The 20,277-nt window shown below is 41.0% G+C and overlaps 1 protein-coding gene and 1 long non-coding RNA gene across 5 annotated transcripts in view; one reads left to right on the forward strand and one right to left on the reverse strand.

The window, feature by feature from the left end:
- The window catches only part of LOC119232690 (uncharacterized), a 43,697-nt gene extending 25,907 nt beyond the window's left edge, over nucleotides 1-17,790 (forward strand). Inside the window, exons 4-5 of the long non-coding RNA XR_005122178.2 lie at nucleotides 15,387-15,560; nucleotides 17,653-17,790. This is a non-coding gene — a long non-coding RNA (uncharacterized LOC119232690). The remainder of the gene's footprint in view (nucleotides 1-15,386; nucleotides 15,561-17,652) is intronic.
- Nucleotides 1-20,277, reverse strand: part of FRMD3 (FERM domain containing 3) — a 243,574-nt gene that overhangs the window by 6,646 nt on the left and 216,651 nt on the right. The window lies entirely within an intron of this gene.

Here is a 20,277-nt window from a genome sequence, read left to right on the forward strand (position 1 = left end):
TAATTATAAATCATACTCTAATTTTTCCTTATATTACCATTTAAAACATTTTTCTTTTAGAGTTATGTGTAAGTAGATTCTTTTGTCTAAGTCCCATGTCAGGACAGTGGTGAGAACATTAAAAGATCTTGTACTAAAGGGGACACTGGATCTGAAAGGATGATACCACCATTCAGGTACACAGAAAATTGTCAGGTGTTTATGGAGGCCACATATTTGTTGCTTGTTAACCAGTATCATCCTGCTGCTGGGGTGGGGCGGGGCAGGGCGGCTTCTGATTGACCTTCTGATGTTAATCTGCTTAGCCATTCTGGCTCTTGAAGGTGTGATGTTCCCTGAAATTGAGCTTAGGGGAGAGAACACTGAGGGTAAGGGTGGCCACTGTGATGTAAAGGGAGAGTAGTGACTGGGCATTCTTGGGTTCTGGATTCAGTTCTCAGATGAGTCAGAATTCTCTGCATGTACTTAAATTTGTCACTTCAGTTTTATATGCGTCCTGGACTTTTTCCTGGAAAATTGTTCAGGCCCCTTCCAGTTCTAGTATTCTGCGGCTTCATTTCAGTCTGTGGGCTGACAATAAGCTGTCCACCTAAAACTAAATATCTTTCCCTGAAAGCACCATTTACCATTCACCTGCATGTTATATGCAGAGTTACTTTTTCCTTTATCTATTGAGAAAGATCATGGGAAAGCAGACATGAAGATTTTCAATGGACTGGCAAGGGCTTGATACTTCTAAGTACATGATCATGAGATATTCATAAGAGGAGATGAAGAAACATCTCAGAGAATTAGGTAACTTGCCTAAGGTCATGTATGACTCCAAAGCTTTTTCCAAATCACCTGTTGCCTGAATAAAGGGGATATAAGAGGCCCAGAGAGACTCTCACTTCTTAACTTGGGAAGAAGAATCTTCATTATTGTCTGAATTGCAGTTGCTGAAACCACAGTGTCATCATGTATAGGGTAATCATTTGTCCCCATTTGCCTTGGATAGTCCCTTTAGAAGCCTGTTGTCCTTGTAGGGTTGTTAAAGTACTCCTTTCACAAAAGTTTTGGTAAATTTATGATCACCTAATTACGTGCCAGATCTCCTAAGATTGTATTGTAATTAAGAAGCCAAGAAAAAAAAATCATTTGTGATGAATAACAATTTTGGTCAGATATAAAATACAGTAAATATTTAAATTTACTGTATTCTACATCTACTGTTACCCCCTGAAATATTTTCAGTGCACATTAAGCAGCACATGGACTTCCAAAATATGTAAAACATTATGGCATTAATCTCCCATGTGACCTATTATCTTCCCTTTGTTGAGGATAACGTTTAATAGAACCTTCCATGCGTTTTAAGAAAATATCCTAAGAATGACATGAAATTTTCCAGATGAGGGCTTTCACTTTCTGGCATGGCCGTTACAAAATCACTCTTACTAGAAATGTACCTGATGCCTCTGAATACCCTTGGGAGGCTGCCCATTTGCTCTATTTAAAACCCGTCAAGAGTCATCCCTGTGACGTAGGGTAGATGAATGGAAACTTAGTCAACACACACAAAGGCACACACAGCAAATCCTAATGTTCTTCCCATCTACACATCCCAATCTTTCTTCTCTTTGCAATCATCATCCATGAGCCTCTGGTTACATTTCTAAGGGTGCCCTTTGTCTTGCCATCATTTTGGGTAATTTCAATATCTGGAATTCATAGAAGGGTGACTCGGTCAGTGTTAGTCCTTATAGTTCAGGAGTTAACTGCCCCTACCAGCCCCCTAAAATGGTTCTCTCCAAAATTCCAATGACCACCATATTGCTAAAGTCTGTGTTCTCTGCTGTCCTACTTTCCACTTGACCTCTGAGACGCTTGGTTTTCATCCAGTGATTCTATAAATTACCTGCCTGTGTTCTCTACAGTCTCCTCACCGCTTTTTGCCACGGCCTTAACACTCTGCTTTTATCACTTGGTACCCTCTCCCTTGGAGTCTACATTATATCCCTAGCTCTAATACACTGCTGCAGCATTGTTTGAAATGTCTCTGCAGTCACTAGTGTTCCTTAAGGTGCTGCCAGTTGCTCCTTAAAGAGAATGTTCTACAATCAGATTAGTTGGGGAAACTATGAACACTATCACCCTTTGGGACATTACCATCAAGGTTAATATTGCAAGCACTCATCAAAAAGTTGTGGTTGTCATCAAAAAGACAAGAAATTTCCCAAAGATATTCAAACATCTAGCAAATGTTGGTGAGGGTGTGGCGAAAAAAGAACCCTTGTATATTTTTGGTGGGAATGTCAACTGGTGCAGTTACTATGGAAAACAGTATGTAAGTGCCACAAAAAAAAATTAAAATAGAACTATGTGCCAGCAATGTCACTTCTGAGTATACATACAGAGAAAAGGTAAACAGGGTATCAGAGATATCTACACTCCCATGTCCATTGCCTCACTATTTTTAGTCAAGGTAGAGAAATGACCTAAGTGCCTATCAGATGATAAAAAAGGTGTGGGTGTGTGTACATATATAGTTCTCGCTATATATACACATATACATACACACGTGAGTCACTATTCAGCCATGAGAAAGAAGGGAATTCTGCCATTTGTGACAACACTGATGAACCTTGGGGGCATAATCCCAAGAAAAAGATACCTTATTTATCACAAAACTGTACTGAAAACAAACAAGTCAAAGAAACAAAGTAGAAAGTGGTAGCCAGAGCTGGGAGTGGGGACAGGCAGAGGCTGATAAAAAGGTACAAACTTTCAACTATTAGATGAATAAGATCTGAGGATTTAAACTAAAACATGGTGACTATAGTTGATTGCACTGTATTATATAATTGAAAAGAGCAGAATTTAAAATGATCGCATACACACACAAAAGACGAATATATGAGGTAATGAATGTGCTAATTAACTAGATAGGAGGGACTCCTTTCACAGTCTATCAGATCACTATGAAGTATGAAGTCCACTGTAATTATCATACAGTTTTGTCACTTATCCTTCAATTAAGATGAATTGTGGGTTTTTTGAGAGTCTAAGCTCTGGAGTTATCTTTCTGTGTTTGAATCCTGGCTTTGTACTAGTTGTCGTATGACCTTGAACAAGTTTTTTCCACTGTTCTGCTCCTGTCTTCTCATAAATCGGATTGTCAGAAAAGTCATAACTTTTTTTTCTATATTTTTCATGCAAAAATGTGTCACGACTTTCCCGACAACCCTATATAAAAAGGAGGCTGGGGAGGGGAAATCCGAGACATACCACTTGTGGATAAGTGGAGAGGAACATGGGCTAATGCATGTGCTCTGTGTTGGCAGTGATGTGGTGAGCACTCAGTAATATTACTGCGAGCAGAGTAAATGTAGGCGAGGTCCTGAGGGGAAGAAAACTGTTTTCTTTGTTTAACTCTGTTACTTTAACTCAGTATTTCCCACATTCATTTGACCAGAAAAATTAGAATCTGCTAACATGTCAACTTAGAATCTTCCAGTGAGTTCCAGATTCACCACACATATGTCAAAACCAAACACATCATTTCCCACCCAAGCCCTTCCTTCCTTTACCACTTACTCTAGAGTAAATGGTCCCACCTTCTACCGACCCTCCCACTCCAGCCACCAGTGTTGGCCAGGTCTCCTCCTCACTCACTGCTCACATTTAATCTGAAACCAGCTTCTACCACACTCACTTCCAGAGCTACCCTGTCTCTCCATCCCTTCATTCTTCTCAACTGCGTGACAGCTGTGTCTGTCCCTGACCTCAACCGGGTTTCTCCTGAGTTTTTGCCAGAACAATCATTCTAAAACACCTAGTTAGTGACATGGAGCTGACCAACTGAGACCGCGAACAAGAAGCTGTGGTTGTGGTTCCTAGGGCATTCCAGCCAAGCTCCTGGCACCACATGAAGATGGGCTCTGTGACAGGTTGTGCTCAGGGCATGACAACCAAGGTGTCCTTTGGAGCATTTTCCTGTCTAGGAATTGGAATGTGGGGTTGGGAGTTAGTGGGCTGCACTGGGAAAACCATGAGGCCAAGTGGCGGAATCTGATAACCGCAACCGACCCCTTGCCATTAGTCCCAGCCTGTGTGCTATAATGAAACAAATACCTTTGAGCCAGGAAATAAAAGCCTTTGAGAGATAAAAATACCTAATTAGTCATGAATCTTCTCAGAAGATTTTTCATGCCTTTCAGGCTACAGACTAAATTTTAGTGTAAAAGCACTCCTCCATGCCCACATTTCCAACATTCACATCTACTTAGAGGTGCCCAAAGTGTCATGCTATGCTGTGTCTTTGTGCCTTTGCATAGACTGTTGCCTCTTTCTGGAAGGCTCTTCTGCACCCAGATGGCTCTTACTCATTCTTTAAAATCCCATGTGTCATCTCCCCTTAGAAAGCTTTCCTACCCCTCACTTCTGGTCTGATATGGATGTTTCTTATCTGGTAGTTTCTATGGTTGACTCCTTATTGTCTGTCTGTCTTCCAAATGATTGATCTAAGCCAGTCATCATAATTTCAGTCTCTTAGTAGTATCTGGTTTGTATATGGCCATATGAATCAACCCTGAAAATGAAAATCAAAGAGAAGAGAGTATGAAGGGTGGAAGAGGCTGGGAGGAGGGGGGTTCCTTCTAATAGAAAAATCTTAGTGCAGAGAGGTGAAAGGAACCTGGGTTCTTCTCAACACTGAATCCTCCCCAATCCTGGACTTGTCTTGGCTAGTGCATCACCTTCTTGTTTAAACCACTGCTTGTTAGGGTTCTCTAACACATGCTGCTGATGGCATCCGGACTGATGGAGCCATCATACCATCTCATGCATCTGTCTGTCATCATGACCAATTACCACACCAAAGTCAGGAACACAGCAAAACTCTCTCTCCATACTCCATTGTCACTCTGGTGGCCCTCAATAATGCAATCTGACAGACAAAAAGTAAGAAGTGATACCTCAACATCATAAAGGCCATATATGACAAGCCAACAGCCAGTATCATTCTCAATGGTGAAAAGCTGAAAGCAATTCCATTAAGATCTGGAACAAGACAAGGATGTCCACTCTCACCACTGCTTTTCAATATAATACTGGAAGTCCTAGCCAGAGCAATAAGACAAGAGAAAGACATACAAGGAATCCAAATAGGAAAAGAAGAAGTCAAACTATCACTATTTGCAGATGATATGATAATATACATAGAGAACCCCAAAAACTCCACAGAAAGACTAATTCAACTCATCAATCAGTTCGGCAAAGTGGCAGGATACAAAATCAACACAAAAGTCAGTAGCCTTCCTATACACAAACGATAAATCTGAAGAAGAAGAAATAAAAAAAACCATCCCTTTTATTATCGAAACAAAAAAAATCAAATATTTGGGAACAAATCTAACAAAAGAGGTAAAGGACCTATACAAAGAAAACTATGAAACACTGTTAAAAGAAATAGAAGAAGACACAAAGAAATGGAAAGACATCCCCTGCTCATGGATTGGAAGAATAAACATTATTAAAATGGCCATCCTACCAAAAGCAATATACAGATTCAATGCTAGTCCAATCAAAATTTCAATGTCATTCTTCAAAGAAATAGAACAATTATTGATGAAATTCATATGGAATCACCAAAAACCCCGAATAGCCAAAGCTCTCCTGAAAAAAAAAAGAAGGGAATGGAGGCATCACACTCCCAGACTTCAAACTATACTACAAAGCCATAATCATCAAAACTGCATGGTATTGGAACAAGAACAGACACACAGACCAATGGAATCGAATAGAGAATCCAGAAATAAACCCACAGATTTATGGTCAACTAATCTTTGACAAAGGAGCAAAGACTATGCATTGGAGCAAAGAAAGTTTGTTCAATAAACGGTGCTGGGAAAACTGGGTCACAACATGCAAAAGAATGAAGCTTGACCACTACCTCACACCATACACAAAAATAAACTCAAAATGGATTAAAGAACTTAAGAGCTGATTAAAGACATAAGAGCTGAAACCATAAAATACATAGAAGGAAATGTAGGGGAAACACTACGTGATTTGCATATCAAAGACATCTTTACAGACACATCACCCAAAGCAGTGATAGTGAAGGCAAAGATAAACAGCTGGGACTACATCAAATTAAAGAGCTTCTGCACAGCAAAAGAGACTATAACAAAAACAAAGAGAAACCCCACTAACTGGGAGAACATTTTTGCACACAACACTAATGATAAAGGACTGATCACAAAAAAATCTGCAAAGAGCTGATGAGACTCAACAACAAAGAAAATAATCCAGTCAAAAAATGGGCAGAAGAGCTAAAAAGAAACTTCTCTGAAGAGGAAATGCAAATGGCCAACAGGCATATGAAAAAATGTTCAACATCGCTTGTAATCAGGGAAATGCAAATCAAAACTACCATGAGATACCATCTTACACCAGTGAGAATGGCACATATTAAGAAAACTAGCAACAACAAATGTTGGCGAGGGTGTGGAGAAAAAGGAACTCTCCTGCACTGCTGGTGGGAGTGCAAACTGGTCCAAACACTATGGAGAGCTGTGTGGAGATTTCTGGACCTACTAAACATAGAGCTTCTATATGATCCAGCAATTCCACTCCTACGTAGTTACCCAAAGGACACAGAAACATCAATTCCAAAGAGCACCTGCACCCCTATGTTTATAGCAGCACTGTTTACAATAGCTAAGCTTTGGAAACAGCCCAAATGCCCAAAAATAGATGACTGGATCAAGAAGATGTGGTACATATACACCATGGAATATTACTCAGCATTCAAAAAAGATAAACACATGCAATTTGCAGCAACATGGATGGCGCTGGAAGGGATCATGCTCAGCGAAATAAGCCAGAAAGAAAAAGAAAAATACCGGATGGTCTCACTCATAGCAGGAATCTAGAAAACTTAAATAAGGCACCAGGAAAATGAATAACTATAAGAAAGTGAAAATCAAAATCAACAAACAACTATGAACCAGAGACACTTTTTGGGGGGTGGGAGGGGAGGGATTGGGGTCAAAATGGGGGAGTTGCAATTGTATGGGGAATATAAAAATAAAATTTATTTAAAAAAAAAAAAGAAGTGTAATAATGGAAAGGAGGGCATGAAGCTCTCTTTCCAGGTGATACTACCATCTATCAAAAAAAAAAAAAAGCAAAAGATTTAAATAAGAACCTAGGGGAATTAATCAGAGTTCAGTAAGATGTTCAAGTGCAAAATCAACACATCAAGTAAAAACAATATAAAAATATAATGAAAAATCCCAGTCAAAACAGCCAAATGTACAAAATAAAATAGCCACATAATATCCTGAAATATTCATAACCAGAAACAGGCTGTGTATAGATATTGATTTATAATGAGGTACCCCTGAAATCTATGTAATAGTATTTCTATATACTATATAATAATATTTGGTCATTTTAAAAGGGATACAAATTAATGTGCATTGATATGGAAAGTCCTTCCAAATCATAAGATAAAGTGAAAATAAGTAAATTATAAATTAGTATATGTAGAGCAATCCCATTTAAGTTAAAAATATTCTGTATCCTACATGTTGATATACAGATTGACTATTGAACTATTTGAGTCAAGGAAAACATTGTATATTCTTATATTTAAAAATATTGTATAACACAGGTACATCACATATTATTTTTGTCATTATACAAACACCACTGATTTCAGTTCATGTAGAAGTTCCACTCATGTGCCAATTCCAGACATTAATTAATTGCTGAAAATGGCATATACATATATACAACAGCAGTTTCTCTCCTGTTATAAAGTCTGATTTTTTAAATTTCTATTTTAATTTCTATTTCCAAGGGCCACAAAATATGATACTTTCAATAAAAAGAAAATTGGTAGGACATCAGTTTAATCCCAGTTCTTTAATTGACACTTTATTTTCAGTTAAGCTGTGCTTTGACAATGCAGGGGCATTTTGCCTCTTCCAGGCAATATACTTGAGGATTTTACCCTTTAAACAAAGAAATGAGAAGGGAACATGTTTCGATCATCCACTTTGCCTTTGCCATAGTCTTCCATCATTCCTAAGCAATCTGGATTCACACCCCATCACTGCCTCCTTCCTAACCTTGCTGTCAACTAAACTAACTTACTATCCTTTATGAGAACTTCACACCATTTTCAGTGAACAAGGGAGACAGACTCATTTCTGACTCCCTTTTCTCATTTCCCTTTGCACTCACTCTCCTTCCTGTCTCTCTGCTCTTCTTTTTTCCCACCCTTCCTTCACTCAAGCCTCTGACATGAGTTCACATGCGGCTTCACTCCCAGCAGCCAGCGATGAACAGGAAGCTGGAAGTGAGCGCCCCCCCTCCAGGCCCGGACTGACTCCCTGAGCACTTACCAGCATTTCTAGCTGTGATCTTGGAGCCGTGTCTCAACAGACGGACAAAAACATTGCTGCTGCAGTGGTTCACCATTTGCAAGCGGAGACCCCTCCGAGTTTGGATTTTGACCAGGCATTTTGCCATACTGGTGAGTTTGGTCCCTGGGTCTCCTCTACCCGCCACAAACCCAGCAGCTACCACCACCAGCCACAGCAGCTCTGACCTTTCACTAAGTGTCCATTCTGTTTTAAAGGAGTGAAGCAGGGCTCACTGAATGAATCAAATGTCAGGTTCCTAACACAGCCAACAGAAATAACTCAAGAGGGATCAGCATGCGGCTGGAAGAGGGAGGGGGATGCTATTTTTAAGTTCTCTACTTACTCTCCTAACAAACAATGAAATAGCATGCATCATCCCTACCCCAGTCTTTTCTAGATCAGAGGAGCCCACTCCAGTGCCTTACAGTGAACTAAGAATCAAAAGTCCCTGGCAACTGGGAAACTCCACATGATTTCTTAATTTCCACTACCCACCTTGATTTCTTTTCAAGCATATATATCAAGTCTTTATTATCTTCTAAAACAATGCTAGCCAATAAAAATATAGTGCAAGCCACATTTTCAAAGAAGCATTTAAAAGAAAATAGATTAATTTTAATAATGTGTTTTATTTGAAGTCATGATAGCCAAAATAGGAGCACTTCAATATGTATCAATATGAAATAGTTTTTGCTTTTTTTTTTTTTTGGTAGTCTTTGAAATTGATGTGTGTTACACACCTAAATTAACACATCTTAATTTGGGCAAGCTGCATTTCAAGTGCTCTGCAGCCACACAGGGCTGTCAGATAGCTCAGCACAGCTCAGGACACAGTGCTGAGCTCCCCACACCATGACCTCCACTCTCACAGTGATGGTAATCTTTTCTTTATTTTATAGAAATGGAAACAGTGTGATAGAGTAATTTACCTGGCCAACATTACATATTTAATAAATAGCAAAGCCATGATTTAAACCCAGGCAACCAATGAATAAGTTGACTGAAAAAATGCATATAAAGAGCAGGATCCAAACACTATATTCTAACTCACCACACTTTGAAAGGTCTGCTACATCTCAGACATAAAATGTGCTCGCATCCCAGTATAAGAGCTTGGGGAACAAACTTTTAATTTTAGGACATGCTATATTTGAAGAAATTTCAACTGAATAATAACTGTGCCCCAAATACCATCTTTCAGTTAAATTTCTTTGCTGGTGCATTTCTCTCTCATTTTCAAAAGAAAAAAATTCCTCATACAATTTCATCATACATGTATGCATTTTTCTATTTTAAATTGCTTTGTGGCCAGAAGATGCTTTTTCTAATAAAAATATTCTTTCTTTTCTTTCCTGATAAAACAAAGCTTTACATTCAATGCAGCTGAAATTCTGCATTGTCATACCTCGCTGTGGGAATATGAATTGATTTAGTACTTATGGAAAGTAGTTTAGCAAACACATTGAGTTTGATAGGTGTGGTGTTACTTGTTCCAGAAATTCCACTTTTCAGGATTTACCCTGAGGAGATAAAATGTTAACAAAATTTTGGGATGAAAATATTTATCAGAGTATCATTTACTCTGATATTTCTAGTGGGAAAATCTATATTTCTAGTGGGAAAATGGTCAAATACATATAATGAAATATTGTACATCCATTAAAATTTGCCTTTAGAAATCTAATGATATGGGGGAAAGCTTGCACTATATTGATAAGGAAAAAGAGCAGTTTATATAAGCAGAATATCCTAAGCTATGTAAAAATGTACATTATAGATTGGATTATAAATCTGGAGGGGGGAGACAGGTGACAGCCAACCAGGTCTGTTAGCTGAGATGGTGGTAGGTCACTTCTGGGGACCCAGGGGGGCTCCCACAGGTTATGAGTTCCAGGAACAGTATGACAGTGGCAGCACCTATTCTCCTGGGGGTTAGTCAATTTCCATACCTGAAGCTTGAGAGAAAATACGCCTAAAAAGCCACAAAATTTTCAACCCTTCGTAAATCCCCCCTATGATCTGATCCTATCAGAATCCCTATGTAGAAAACGATACCCTGACAGAGGACAGCACCTGGCAGGCCTTCCCTCACCCACCACCAAGAGTGGTTCTTAAAGAACAACCAAAAACCCTGAGGAGACTGAAGAACAAATTGGAAAGACACTGTTGTCAGAGATAAATGCGGCTCATCTGCATGGCAATGGGCCAGGGCTCAGTTACTGAGAAAACCCCCTGTGCCTGTTTAGAGGAAACAGAGGTGAATCTGCATGCTTATCATCAGGTTAAAGAAACATATGACCTATAGCTTCCGCAAAATAAATAGTTCTTCCAAAAACAAAAACAGGAAACAAGTTAAACGCCTGGAAAAAACCCACCACCCTGCTTGATTCTCTTCTACCAAGAGAGTTACTGTCCGTTGCTTCTCAAGCTTAAAAATCTCACCAGTTTTAAATTATTTTTTAATTACAACTACTTACATTTTATATATTTCACACATTTTTCACTTGCCTCTCCACAAAACTTGTTCACATTCTTTACGTCACTTTTCAGAGATCCTAAGGAGATTCTCTCACACTCTTTCTGGGGCACTTCTGCCTTTACAAAGAGAACCTACCAGGTCCGGCTTTTCCATACCGTCCCAGCCATTTCTCTGCTTTGCCCTACTCTGGCCAAAAGTGTGGCTGCCTTTCAAGAGGAAGAAGCAAAGGGAGATAGGGATGCAGAACCATGGCAAAGATTTGGCCAAACACAGCACAGGGAGGATTGTTCTTCAGGGCCCTGTACTCAAAAGAACATTATCAGAAGCACGACATTCGGATGCCCTTGTGGTTTAGATGCCTCGCTGTTTGAGGACTCAGGAATGATGTCTGGGCAGTGACATGAGGCTAAAGAAAGCAGAGGATGTGTGAAGAGGGGAATCAATTTTCCATAATGAGATGCCAGAAACAGTGATGAATCAAGCAGAAGCCAAAGTGGAGAAACAGATTTCAAAGGGAGTTCATGGGCCTGAATTCCAGGTCTGCTGTGACAAACGTCCTGACACATTTCTGGGGCAAGGCAACAAGCTTGACTCTGCTTTGTGGGTGACTAGAAGCTGCTGGATGACTTTGGAGCCCTGATGCAAGTGTAAAATGGACAGAGTACATACTTGTCTCATGGTTGTTATATCAAGAAAATGAGATCGCGCATATTAACTGCCTGGTATAGTGTTGTTCCTTGTTGATGAACCAGAACTTACTAACCAGTTGTAGAAAAATAAGGTTTTAAGCATAGGCCTGTGTTCTAAATCCTGACTGCACCTTTTATTATTTCTGTAAAATGAACAAAGACAGTATGTACTTCCCTTGGTCGTTGTGAGGACTAATGAAGTTAATCCATGTGGCATGTTCAGATTGGTGCCTAGCACAGGAATTACTTAAGAATATTAGTGATTTTTTTTTTTCCCCAATGTATGCTTATTCCTTTCTCTCCTTTACTCAAGGGGAAGACGGTGAGGATTTTAAATAGTTTGGATTCTCTTCCTTCTGTCAGCCATCTGTCTCTAACGTTTCATTATGAGTTACTTCTCTCCAAAATAGTAGGGAAGCATATTGCTCATTAGGAATTTTCCTGACCAACCCTGTAACCTAGGGAAAGCCATACGAGCTTATTAATGCAGTCTCCTGTCTCTGTAACAGTACCAATACTGATGTTTATGTACCTGGGTGGATCTCTCCATGGGTGTTGGGAGAGGAAGTCTAGCAGAGGCTTCTCTCTGCCTGCTTGGCATATTTCATTTTATTGTGCTTACTTTACTGCATACACTTGGCAGATACTGGTGTTTTGTTGTTGTTTTTTTAACAAAATGAAGGTTTGAGGCAATGGTACTTTGGGCAAGTCTGTTAGTGCCACATTTCCAACAGCACGTGCTCATTTTGTATCACATTTTAGTCATTATTATTTCAACCCTTTTCATTATTGTTTTATCGCTGATAGTGGACTGTAAGCAGTAATCTGTGTTTGATGTTGCTATTTTAATTGCTTGGGGCCCCATGAACTGGGCCCACACAGATCAGCTATAGCACTTTAAGAACCTCCTTATGGTTCCTCATGTTTTCCCGACTCCCATCAGAGTTATAAACAGGAAAGAGCACATCAATCCAAGCAGCCAGCTTTGAGTAAAAAACAAAAAGTAAAAAAACATACTTGTGACTCTTGATAAATGTTTTTGTTGAGTCAGGGTCACTATTGTCAGGAGAGTGGATTCACCTTCTGCCACCCTCCTTCCCAAATTGACTACAAGATTTCTGCACCAAATGTCTAAAATGATCACACTCTGTGCTGGTAGGTAATGTTTAAATATAAAGTTAGAGTGAAGAATTTGTTTTTAAAAACCTATTAGTTATTTTCAAATACTATAAAAAGTCTAATGCATTACAAATATGCATTGTACATATTCTGAGTTTTCAATGCAAACAAATTAAGACTTCCAAATTTTGTGTTTTGTTACTCCACAATTTGGACTGACGTTTAATCTTGGGACTTAGGCTCAGACAAAAAAAGTCAGCTAAAATGGCTCCCCTACCCTTCAGCCAGCCATCCTTCACTGAGCAGGTACCAGGTCATGTGCAGAGAGTGGGCACCCAGGTAGACCATACATGTAAGCCAATGGGGTAGAAAGAGGTATTTTAAGAATCAAATTAGAGAAACAGATAGTAGAGTGGTCATTATCAAAGCCACAGACTTCCAATTATAAAATAAACAAGTTTGGGCCTCTAATGAACAACATGGTGAGTATAGCTGGTGACAAAGTGTTATGTACTGAGTGTTGTTAGTAGATCTTAAATGTCTTGCTACAAAAGAGAAGTGCTCATTATTTTACAGGTTAGAGATGTTAGCTCACATATATGATGGCAATCATTTTGCAACATATAAATATCAAATTAACACAGTGTACACTTAAACTTATATAGTATTAGGTGTCTATGTCAATAAAGCTGGGGGAATCAAATGCAAAGATGAACAGAGAAGAAAACTGTTATCACTGTCTTAAGAGCCAAGAAATAGGTCCTCTATATTTCCAACTAGAGGAGCCTCTTGAAAACCAGTGTGGATTTACCTGATGGAATGCCTGATGGAATGAGGAGATGCTGAAATTGCAGCCCCAACAAGAGAACCAGCATGTGGAGAGGAATCCACAGAGACAGGCAGTATTGGGAGGGGAAGCTGAGTTTACAGAATAATAAGGTCAAAGGTGAAAGGAGGAAATAAGGCAGGCAGGTGAGCAGGGATCAGACTGGAAGCTATGAACCCTGACGGGGTTGCACTCTCCACAGTCAATAGGGAGGTTCTGGAAACTACCTCAAACAGGGCTGCTGTTCTTGCAGTTGAGAGCATGGCATACAGGGAGATCAATAACTAAGATATTACAGTGTTCCAAGAAAGAGGAGAGGGGATCTGAAAGGAAGGTGTAGCCACAGGTGGAAGAGCCAGGTTCATGTCAGAGTTTCTCCTGAGATGCAATTGATAAGACAGGTGGCTGAGTGAATGTGAGGTGGGAGGCAGGTATGGGTAATGAGGCACGCGTAGGGATAGCCTCCAGGTCTCTGCTGGGGCAACTGCTAGATGGTAATATCATTAGCCACATCAGAGCAGGAATGGTTTTGGGATTGGGGTTTGAGAAAGGAAGAGAACTTGAGTGTAAATGTACTAAATTTGATGTTACGTGTGAGCTGTTGTGTGGTATCCTGGTGGTGTCCAGAAAGAAGCTGAAAGTACAGGGTGGCAGTGTAGGATTGAACACTGGATGGAGGCTAATGAGTCAGAAGCCAAAGGAAATGCTGCACCCGGAATCCTAATCTTATTACAAGTCCAGCAGTCTCTACACTTCACTGCCTTGTCTCTCTCTCTAAACACCAATTTTACTGTCTTCCAATTATGGTAGGATAATATTTGGAAATATTAATTAATGGGCCTATCCCTCACAGAAAACCTGGAGGCCTTTCCATGTTCCCCAGCTCAGAGAGCAAACCTAATACACCCAACAATAAAATGATGACCGCAAACACTTGACTGTTAGTCTTATCAATCATTACTCCAAGAACCAAAGATCTGTCCCACTTGCAGACTGGACAGGAGAACCCATAAATTAAATGAAAGGACTGCAAATAAAGGAGAAGGTGTGATAAGGACCCCAAATTTCAAGGATCAAGACCCATCAATTGACAGTACATGGATGTCATCACCCAACAGGCCCCCCCATACAAGTGCTGCAGCATAACTGTCCATCCCCTCATTGATTTATCTACTATAAGAAACACCTCTACTCAATGCTCGAGATACTCTTAAAGCCCTCTAGGAAAGGCAGGGCTACATGTCCATACTTATTCCCACTCTAGGAGTGATAGTAACACGAAGGGTAAACTTCCATAGCTGTCCACAGATGAAACAGCTGAAAATCTTCCACAGAGCTTGGAGTTGAAAACTCACAGCTAACATGCATTCTTCAGAAACATTCATGAGACACCCTTGGAGTGGAATTTAAACCACCTGTTGGCCTAGGCTACCTATTATTCAGATTCTTCTATTTACATAAACTGATTTTCCTCTAACCTGGTTGTACGTCGGTCTTAAATTTTCCCTGCTGTTCTACAACTTATCTACATCAAGGCAATCACAGATAGTGAGGTTTTTGCTAAATGCCACTGCAGTGTCCCAGAAGTTTCCCTAGAAGAAGAAATGGGTGACAGTGCTGTCCTTACTGGATCCGATTAGAATAGCCTCCTTTTGTCTGTGTTTAATACTCTCAAGCAAGAATCGCTTTCCTTTGTCTCTGTACAGGATGAATTTGTTTTCCCTCCTGCTATATTATTTCACTCCCTCCAGGCACAAGTCACTACTATAGATAAACCATTTTTCTCTGAGTAAAGGAAATTAAATTGGACTGCATTAATAAACGCCGTTCTCATTCCCCCTCATATTTCCCAACAGCTTTGCAGATGGTATTAAGACACAAAGCATCTGTGTCTCCTGGAGAAAAAGCAGCTTTTCTGGAAATGTGACTACTGCTACTACACAATCAAGAAACAAGAGTACATTCACTACTGTAAGAAACTCACAAAAAAAGGAAGACAATTTTGCCAGTTTGAACACAGAGGTTTGCAGGTGATTTTTAAATTTTATTTGTGGGTTCTATTTGTTCCCAATTTTCTACAATGACTAGGGTATGACTTCTGATTTTAGATTAAAATAAAACAGAAAAGAATGTGCTTGGCTTCTGGTAAACCCTAACCCCAGGACAATATCCTCTTTATATACTTATATAAATAAATGTTGTCCTGGTTTCATTTAGAATTCACGTGGTCATTCATTTGCTCACTAATTCAGCAAGTACTCATCTGACTCCCACTGTGTATCAGGACATCTCCCCCATGTTGGGGACCACATGGGGGACCAGGCAGGCAAAGTCTTAGCGCTCATGGAGTGGACACTTTAGTCAAGAGAGATCAGCAAGAAACAAGCACAACTAAATAAATGATAAAGTGTTCAATAGTGCTAAGCTCTGTGGTAAAAATAAAACAGCAAATAGGTAGTTTGGGAGAAATTCTCAGAACTGGGCCTCCCCGGTGGCGCAGCGGTTGAGCGCTGGGTTGTGAAGCTGCCCGCAGCCTCTGCAGCGCCGGTTCGATCCCCGGCTGCTCCCCGGCCACCGGAGGAGAGTCCCACATGGCGTGCAGACCTCTCCTGCCGCCCGCTGCTCCCCTCAGCAGTGTACTTCGGTCCTTCTGCCTGCTCTGCTCCCCACTCTGGCTCTGGTGAATTCTCTCACCCTCCCGTGCTTCTGACTGTACCCAGTGCATGTATAAACAAAAAAAAAAAAAAAAACCAAAAACAAACAAATAAATAAATAAATAAAACATGCCTCTATTAAAAAAAAAAAAAAAAAAAAGAAATTCTCAGAACTGAATACTTTAGTAAAGACTTTCCAAAGAGCTAAAATCTGAGCTAAAACTTAAAAGAAACAGCCATGCAAAAACCAGAGGAAAGGCATGTGGAAGTAGGTGAAACAGCTCGCAAAAATGGAAAGATCGGTATGATGGGAGCGAGGATGAGGGAGGAGAGCAGTAGCAGATGGTAGAGGGAGGGAAGGGGCAAAGGATGCAGCAAGAGTGAGGCTCTTAGATTTTGTCATAACTCCATCTGAGCCCCACTTAAGAAAATATCACCCTGGCTACTGTGTGGGAATAAGGGTGGGGGAGGAATAGGAGCGAGGAGACCCCCAGGAGATAACAGTGGCATCCAGGAAGGAGTGGCCGCAGCTGCGGGGTGCTGGAGTAGCTGTTCCCAGGTAGGTTTGAAAGGTTAAGGTGAATAGGAATTTGAGATGGATTTGACAGTTTAGTATCTTATGATCACTGGTGAGTGGAGAAGTGTAACCAGAGCAGATGGGCATTTCAGATCCCACCCCTCCATTCGGATGGAACTTGCACTGAGAAAGAGTCTGCTCTGGGAAGGAATAGAACATGGCCCCAGGAGACCACTGCAGGCTGTCAATCAGCAGAGTAGGGAAGACCCCAGCCTCTGAGTCAGGGTTTTACGCACAGCCCCACCCGGGGCTGAGCAGTGGTAAAGATCCTGGGAGAGTAGAGTTCCAGAGGCACCACTGGGCAGAAACTCAAGAATGGGAACCAGCCTGGCTTAGGGGCCAGAAGACGACAGAACTCGGAGCCCACCCCAAAGGCCTGGCTTCAGCTTCTGAGCTCTCTCCAGGGTAAGGGGAGAATTGGTTCTAGACTCAGGGTGGAATCCAGCCTGTGACAGAAGGGGCTCAGGCAGGCCGGACAAGCCCGTAGCCAATAAAGGGGCATTCTGTTTTCTGACTACATCCACCTTCCTTTGATAGCAAAATGTCCAATCTATGTTCAGATTATCAAGTAAGTCATCTTGAAAACCCTACTTATTCCCCTTTCAGCCCTGTCATTTCCTTTACTGAATGAAGATAGCAGGTAAAAACGGTTCCAGATTGGACTGTTTTTCTAAGAGGAGACAGTAAGGGGATGGAGGGCCCTTTCAAGTAGGGAAACATCCATTTTATATCCCCTCTTAAAATAGTTGCTATTGATTTTCAATTTTATACTGGAAATTTGCAACTCACAAAAAAGGAAGCAATTGTGCCATGATTTTCTACATCACTGTGCCATATGCTTTCAATTTTGTTAATGATGTCTTAAAAGATGTCTATATTTTTTGTTTTCAGAGGTACTGATAAGTGACCCAGAAGCACATATTCAAGAAAATTATTAAAGAACAACCAGAGTAGGAAGGAAACAGAAATCACCTCACCTTGTTTTATAAAAGAAGAAATAAGATCCAGGGATGTCTGTGCACCGCATAGACCAGGTAAGAAGTAAATGTTTATTGAAATGATGGATGGATGGATGGATGGATGGATGGATGGATGGATGGATGGATGGAGCAAGCTAGCCCTCTGAATCTCCATCTAATGTCATTCTCAGCACCAGGGAATCCCTACTAATGTGTGCTGTGCTCACCAGGAAGTAGATCCAGCACCCGAGCTAACTGGGGCCTCGGGGTACCACACACCCCTTGAGTAAGGGTGACACAGCACCTACCAACAGCTTGGCAAGTCCTAGACTGCTTGGGTGACTCACCGTGGTTAACGGCGTGAAAGACTGAAAGTATGTAGTCTGGCATGTCACCACCGTAACTAGAGCAGATAGATCGTGCATCTATTTTAGGAATCCAGAGTTTTGGCATGAACAGGGGTTTCAGAGTTTCAAAAACATGCCCCACCTTTCTTCTTTGTATATTCATCTGTAAGACCTAGAGTAGCTGTATCCAAACCATTTGGGGGGTGAGGGGAGACATTTACTCACAGTTTCAAATAAATGCATATTTATAAATTGGATACATGTACGGCTGTTTTCATATAGTGTGCCCATTATAAAATCCACACCACAGTAATTTTATAAGGAGAGATGAAAGTAAAATACCAACAGAAATCTGATGAGTTTCTTCCCCCAGTCTAGTGGGTCATTGTAAGCACCCATCCCACTGTACCCTGCTCTGAAGCTTTGACTCCCAGTTCATCGTCAGTCAAACCAAGTGACAGTGCACCCCTCTGTAGATAGCAATGAACATGTGCCCCATGGGACACTCCCAGCTTCCAGCCAACTTGCAAGACCCTCTTTTCTGAACCCTGCCTGTACTGCCACAGACCTGTGGTTCCAGACCTAAGAGAAGGGGACTAGCATTCACTGCCCCCCACTTTCTTCTACATGATCAGTTCTGGTTCTAACAGAAGAGTGGGGACAGAGGGAGATTCTGTGCATCCTGTCTCAATTTAAGCCTGGATACCACAACGAATATTTACTTAACACTATCAACCTACCCACAAAAATACTAGAAAATAGAACCTCACACTGACTGTGGAATACATCTAAAATCCAGGGAATTATAGCTTCTGCTTTCTAATGACAATGGCTTAGTAATATTTTCGCTTTTCCCCTCCTGCAGTTTCCTAGGGACTAGGTGGGAGTGTTTACTTGTCTAAGTGCCTGGCAGAGCGTCTTCCCATCACAGACTGTGCTCTGGCTGTCACAGCTGCTCCTGCCTGTGCTCTCCCTGGCTCACTTTCCAACCCTCAAGGACGGTGGCCAGGTTACTTCATGGGACACTTAACTGACATACTTTTTCACCCCAACCAAATCTTTAAAAGCAATTAATTATTAATACTTAAGTGCAGCAGCAAAGGGCCAGCCTATGCAGGAGCAGTGATTTGGGAAGCTCCACACTGAATTGCTTCCACTAATAAGGGAAAAACCCTTAACACAGACTGTGAGCAAATGAGTAATTAGAATGAAGCCCAGAGTGAGCCATACCATATTAAACAAATTTAACTTTAAAATCAGAAGGTGATTCCCAGAGAAGAGGGAGCCTTCCTGCGAGACTGTTTCCTCTGCAGCCTGGTGGTGCTGCTAGAAATTCTGTTTGGTGCAGCAGTGCACTCTGCCCTCAGCTTGCTCACCTCTTTCCCGGTGAGGTGCCACTGTGTGCTGCAAGTCTCTGGAGACTCACTCGGTCCTGCCATGCTGTGACAGAGGACCAAAGACTTGGACACGGCTGGACACACGTGTTCTTCTCACTGAATGAGGTTCCCTACATTTAAATAAAACAACATGTCTCTTCTGATATCATTGAAAACTAAACTGTAGTTTCTTAGCTACTGGTTTGGCAGCAAGAACTGGGCCACTTTAGATGTGTTTGATGTTGCCTAAGATACCTGGGCCAGGAACCTGACAACCAGGACTCAACTCCAAGCCCAATACTTACCCAGCAATGGGGCTTGGGCAAATGTCTCCCTTCTCTAGGCTGTTCCATTTCTAGAACCCCATGGGAGTGTGCTAGACCAGAGATATGTGAACTGTTTATATAAGTCCCAGTTACTAAAATTAAGACTTTATGGACCGAGAGATAAAATCAGTAATGTTACTTGGGTACTTACAGACTTATTTAAAATGCAACCATTACTTCTTATGCCAGAATAAAGAACAGGTGGTGGGCCAGTGGTGGGCCACAGTTTGCCAACTCCGGTACTCAACATTCTCTTGAACACTTAAAAGTTATGAAAGATACTCCCATCCCCGAGCCCATTCTCAATGTTAAAGATCCAAGATTGAAACCAAGGCCAACTGGTTAAATTTCCTTTAGACCTAAGAACATAAAAGAGAGAGAGGGATAACTTTTCTCTGAGACTTGCTTCTTCAGACACAGCAGGCCATGGAGTCGGGAGATTGCAAACAGAGGAAAGGGGACTATCTGAAGGAGTGAGCCACCAAAATTTCAAAACTCCAGTTCTATA

The sequence above is a fragment of the Talpa occidentalis genome, unplaced genomic scaffold (genome assembly GCF_014898055.3).
Source record: "Talpa occidentalis isolate TD23 unplaced genomic scaffold, MPIMG_talOcc4v2.1 talOcc4.7, whole genome shotgun sequence".
Classification (NCBI taxonomy): Eukaryota; Metazoa; Chordata; class Mammalia; order Eulipotyphla; family Talpidae; genus Talpa; species Talpa occidentalis.